This window comes from Polyodon spathula, chromosome 1, assembly GCF_017654505.1.
Source record: "Polyodon spathula isolate WHYD16114869_AA chromosome 1, ASM1765450v1, whole genome shotgun sequence".
NCBI lineage: Eukaryota > Metazoa > Chordata > Actinopteri > Acipenseriformes > Polyodontidae > Polyodon > Polyodon spathula.
The window spans coordinates 12,202,053-12,207,711 of record NC_054534.1 but is presented as its reverse complement, the minus strand read 5'-3'; positions in this window follow the sequence as shown (position 1 = coordinate 12,207,711).

Sequence of the window (5,659 nt, the reverse complement as noted above, 5' to 3'; positions counted from 1 at the left end):
GAGACAGATGCATTTAACCCGAAATCATGTGAAACACCTTAATTGCACACAAGTGGACTCCATTCAACTAATTATGTGACTTCTAAAGACAATTGGTTGCACCAGAGCTTATTTAGGTGTGTCATAGCAAAGGCGGTGAATACTTATGCAATCAATTATTTTCTGTTTTAAATTTGTATTTGTGTTGATCAGTGGCAAAAACTCCTAACTAAATCCATTTTGATTCCATGTTGTAACACAATAAAATGTGGAAAAGTCCAAGGGGGGTGAATGCTTCTGGGAGCCACTGTATGAAGAGATACACTTGCTGTAAAAAAAAAAAAAAAAAAGAAAGAAAAATGCAAGTGTTTTTGTGACAGGGTGGCATCACAGCCCAGGCTGGCTACCAGCAGGAAATAAACCCAGAGACAGAAAGCTGCAGTTTAAAAGCGTTGTTGTGCACTATATTAAACAAATGAACACATAATTTTGCTCACATGGTATTTTGCCACATGGTATTTAAGAAGGAGAAAATCCTTTGTTTGGGGAGTCTTGAGAAAGGAGCCCTTGTGCCAGTTGCCTTGTTGCTGTGTTTTTGTTTTTGTTTAATTAGGCGTGCGAAACAACGCTTCAAACTGCATCTTCCTGGTCTCTGAGTCTCATTCCTCAGGCTATCCTGTTACAATTGGTGTTAGAAGCTCCCTACAGACTCAGAGAGGAAGTGCAAGTTGTTTTTATTTGAAAAAAAAATTGTTATAGAAGGCTGGAATGACCAGTAATACAGGCTCCAATCTGGGCCGAGTTTGGGCAGCACTTCAAGCAGTACCCATATGAAGACCCCCCTCTTGGAGGCCTTCTATGGGAATGAGGTGGAGTCAGCTGAGGAATGGCTCCGCCCGAAGGTGCTCCAAACACCGGCCTCCAGCACCACAGGGATAAGCCCAGCTGTCTCCACCGCCACAGGGCTCTGTAGCAGTGGCAACGCAGGCAGCGATGCTAGACACTCCGGTAGTGGACTCTGGACTCTGCTACCCTCAGCAGCAGGTGTAGTGGTTGCTGACTCTGGAGCCAGGGAAAGCTCCTCCCCTTCCGGCTCTGAAGACAGCAGTGGCTCCTCACCCCTTGGCACTGGAGATGGCAACGGCTCCTCCATTTCCAGCTCTGGAGATGGCAGAGGCTCCACCCCTTTTGGCTCTGAAGACGGCAGAGGCTCCTCCCTGTTCCGGTTCTAAAGACAACAGAGGCTCCTCCCCTTCCATCTCTCGAGAAGGCTGAGCTCCCCTTATGGCTCTGGAGACGACAGAGGCTCCTCTCCCTTCCGGCTCCGAAAACGGAAGAAGCTCCTCCCCTTCCGGCTCTGGAGACAGCAGAGACTCCCCCTCTTCTGGCTGGTGATGACAGAGGCTCTTCCCCTTACCGCTCTGGAGACGGCAGTGGATCCTCCCCCTTTTGCACTGGAGACGACAGCAGCTCCTCCTATTTTGGTTCCCTCTGTGGCACTTGGACAGGCAGCACCTCTCCCTCTGGTGCTGGCACCGGTTCCTTTCCTTACCTCCGGGAACGGCTGCATACCACCTTGTGGCCAAACTCCCCGCACGCAAGGCACCAACCTTGGTCCTCCAGGCAGCCGAGGAGAGTGTCTAACCCGCCGTCCCACGGGGCTTGGAATGCAGAGGGGCCCATCTCTGGCTTTTGGGCAGGAAGCTGGTCTCGGCCCTTTAGTCGGAGCCCCTCTTCTGCAGACTCCATCTCATCCCTCATCCTTCATATGGGCACTCTTTTCAGTGCCCAATATCCAGGCAAGCCCTGCAAAGTACAACCTATTCAGCTTCCAGACACATCTTATTATTATTAAGATTTTTTTTTTTTTTTTTAACTGCAGTCCTGTTCTGGGTCACAAGAGATGCTATCTAACTTCCGACACCACACATGACAGGGTAGCGTCACAGTCCAGGCTGGCTACTGGCAGAAAATAGACCCATAGACAAAATGCTGCAGTTTTATTAAACAATTTAACACACAAAACACAGGATCAAATAAACACGTCATAAGGGCCAAAACAAATGTTCAAACAAAAACAAACCAATACAGGCTGGACATTCACCAAACTCTTCTCAACAAACAAAGGATTTCTGGTTCCTTTTTATACATGTGGCCACTTCCCAATTAGTACCAATGACCTAACTGGTGAATGGTCACACCTGTGATTGCTGGCAGGGATAGATTTAACCCCGTCCCTGCCAACCATACATTCCCCCACACACACACCATTTACAGCAGCAGGGCTTTTGCCCTGCCACAGTTTTATTATTATTATTATTATTATTATTATTATTACATCTCAGTAAGTCTTTTCTTCTGGCTTACCACTTTCCTGTCTTACTCAGAATAATGATACCATACACTTGTCAACAACTGCCAGTTATAGACCCAATTTTCCAGAAAGCCTGTATTGTTCTTAAAAGCCATCTGCTGATAAGACTATTTAAACTAGATTTTACAGTAATTGCCAGATAACCACCTGTAAGTGGCAGGACAGGATGATACCTACCTGTGGCTTATACAGTACGCAGAAAAAAAATAAATGAAGAACTTAACCATTTTTCCATATCTTTGTAGCTATTAAGGGGAAGATGAACTAGCATATTCTTAAAAATACTGTATATCTTTACAACAAACTGGCTGGTTCTCTATAAAGAACCATTCCCGTTCTAATATAGTGCCTCCATGTTTTAAGTTCAGTTGTCCTATGCATTCCCTATCATGTTTAACAGATCAGTATAACAACATGGACCTTGTTTCCTAAATACAAAAATCTTAACAAGTTGTTTATGGCAAATTATAAACCATAGTTCAATTTGACATCGCCAACTTTGATAGAATTAAGATTGTTTATGGGCTTTTAATTGCATCACATTTTGATATATATGGATGTATTTTTATTTATTTTTTCTATTGTACAGATTATAAAAGGTTCAAACATCAAAACGCTTAACAGTGAATGATTGTGACAGAGATCGAATGACGTTTGGTGTTAGATCTCCTTCAAGACCTGTGAGGGCACTAGAAAGAAGGAACAGAGTAACCTTAAGCAAATGGCAAGACAATTTATTCCGTAGGGTAGGTGGAAGTCGGCCATTTAGAAATATTAGTCTTGTGTCATTAATCCGCTCTGCACTGCACTCACCTGCACGTAATCACCACTTTGCCACAACTATAAAACGTAATTCCCCGAGCAATTAATCTGTGTATACCATGTCAACATTTACATTTCCAGCTGTGGTTATAAAGCATTTTGCTGTTCATTTCCAGGTGAGATATTTATTTCATCAGCTATATTACAGGTTATAAATGGAAACAAAAAAACATATTCTGCAGCCTATAACTAAATAATAAGCCATTTAAACCAAAAGATAACATAACCCACCAAACAAAATGTATGATATCGGTGGTTAAGAGGGTTACAGCAATAAGTAATGTAATCTGCTTTTGTAGACATAGGGGACTGGTTTAATAACCTTTTGTTTTCATGCACAAAGTTTTTTGTTTCAAAATCAGAGTATCATTTTATTTCTCCTACAATAAGAGCTGGTAAATTATTTTGTAATATCCTCAGTTTATAAATTGTACCTCTGAAGTTGAATATTGTTTAAAATAAAAAGCTTTTTTTTTCATAAAAGCATGTGGGTCGTTAATAATATGCATCAGTCTTATTTTTGTGTTGTTTAGCTCAGGAGTTGTAATAGCTCATTAGAGACAGCTCAGATCTTAATGCCAATGCCATTCACAAACCACCTTGACTCAGGTACAAAGCACCTTATCCAGCTATACCTGCAAAAGTGAATCGGCGGACATCTAAAAAGCATGGACAGTCAACGAGCAGCCATTAGAAATCCTTCGTGAAATCTTTCTCAAGCCAATAAAACTACAACAATCACAGAGAACAGAGGAAAGTAGCAGTAATCTTCAGTGTTCCACAATAATGTCTGCTCCTACACTAAAATGTTTCCAACATTTTTTAATAGTTCAGTCTTCTGTGTGCTTTATCAGAAAGCAGGTCTTGTTTGTTAACATTCCCCTAAGTAGATTAAACTGTAGGAAAACAAGCTTCTTCATCCATTGAAAACTGTTTGCCACCATCACCCTGAAAGCCAATGTGGCTTGTTACTGCTTGTGCTACCAGAAGCAGCAGTAATAAGTTAGGAATCTCCAAGCTCTGTTATAACCTAGGGTGCAATGTGGCCCATGAGGCATTACTTGTTTAATCGTCCTTTCTGTAATGACACCCAGTTCATATTTTCCTTTCACTTGTTCTTCTATTATTTACGTTCTTTAAATCAGGGGATTTAACTGAATAAAGGGGCATTTTCAATCGGAAAAGCCCATTATCTTATTAAATTGACTTTTCGATATATTGCTAACATTTTAATGGAAACTCCAACACAGAAAAGAACAGATTTATAATGTAAGTTCTGAACTTTTGTTAATAACAATTTCAAATCCAAATGGGATACTCCCCTTAAAGTTAGCCTTACCCTACCTGTGTGCATTTCTGTTAATTGAACAGATTCCTAAAGGATTTCTTCATCACACACTTATCTGCTAATTTATCTCTGCAAACACACAAAACAAACAGCTTGTGGCAAAGAGTCAGTTAAGCGTTTGTAATCAGTGTGAGTGCAGCCACCTCAACGTAGTTTTTTTTTTTTATCTCCCTTTCTTTTGTATGAGAATTTACAACAGAGGAAGTTAATAAATGATGATTAACAGGACTCTGATGTTGAGGTAATTCATGTTTATTAGACATTAACCACATCTGTCTACAGATATACACATACTGTACATCTAACTACATACATTCATAGATGGTAATGTAGTTATCCTCTCTACAACAGCAAAGGGATGGTTACAATCCAAACTCTATGCAGCATGGATAACACTTCTTAGTATAGAAGATACTGGTTGTACATTCCAGTCCAATGGAGAAAGAATCGCTAAGAAATGTCTGTATGTGTGTGTGTATATATGTGTGGTAGCACCACTATAGTTAGAGTTGAGTAGGCAGTTTAATGTTAAACATCAATTTCTGTACTTTGATAACTTTTACCCTGTTCAGTGGTTTCAGTTATCACATCTTGCTGACTTTTTAAAAGTATAAGGCTATTCTGTGGCCTTAGTGTAATGGGGGCTAGAGGTTCTGCAATGGCCAGTCTGTACTGTTCTAGCATGGCTTGGGTCCCACCATCCAAAGACAGCACAGTCTAAACCTGTCCTTTAGCTCTTTAGTAATTTTTTACCATGGTTTAAAACCCCCTTTTTGTTTTTCATACTGGATACACCCAAGATCCTGGGATTTAGTACTATGTTTTGGCCTTGTTTTGAGAGTCTATTTTGCTGTTGCTCTCAACATACTCTTAATGGAAACTTGAAGGATAAGGGCAGGATTACCTGAAATTTAGTGGGAGCTGATATGGAGTAACAGGGAAGATAACCTGGATGACAGAAAATCACTAGAATTCTGAATGGGTTCCACTTTACTCAAATGTGCTCTTAGCTGCACCTAACCCAATACTCTGGGTAAACATCACTTATTATTGAGGAGCCAAGAAAAGTTGAATTAGATTAGAAAAACCTTTTTAGTTTTTTTTTGTTTATATATATATATATATATATATATATA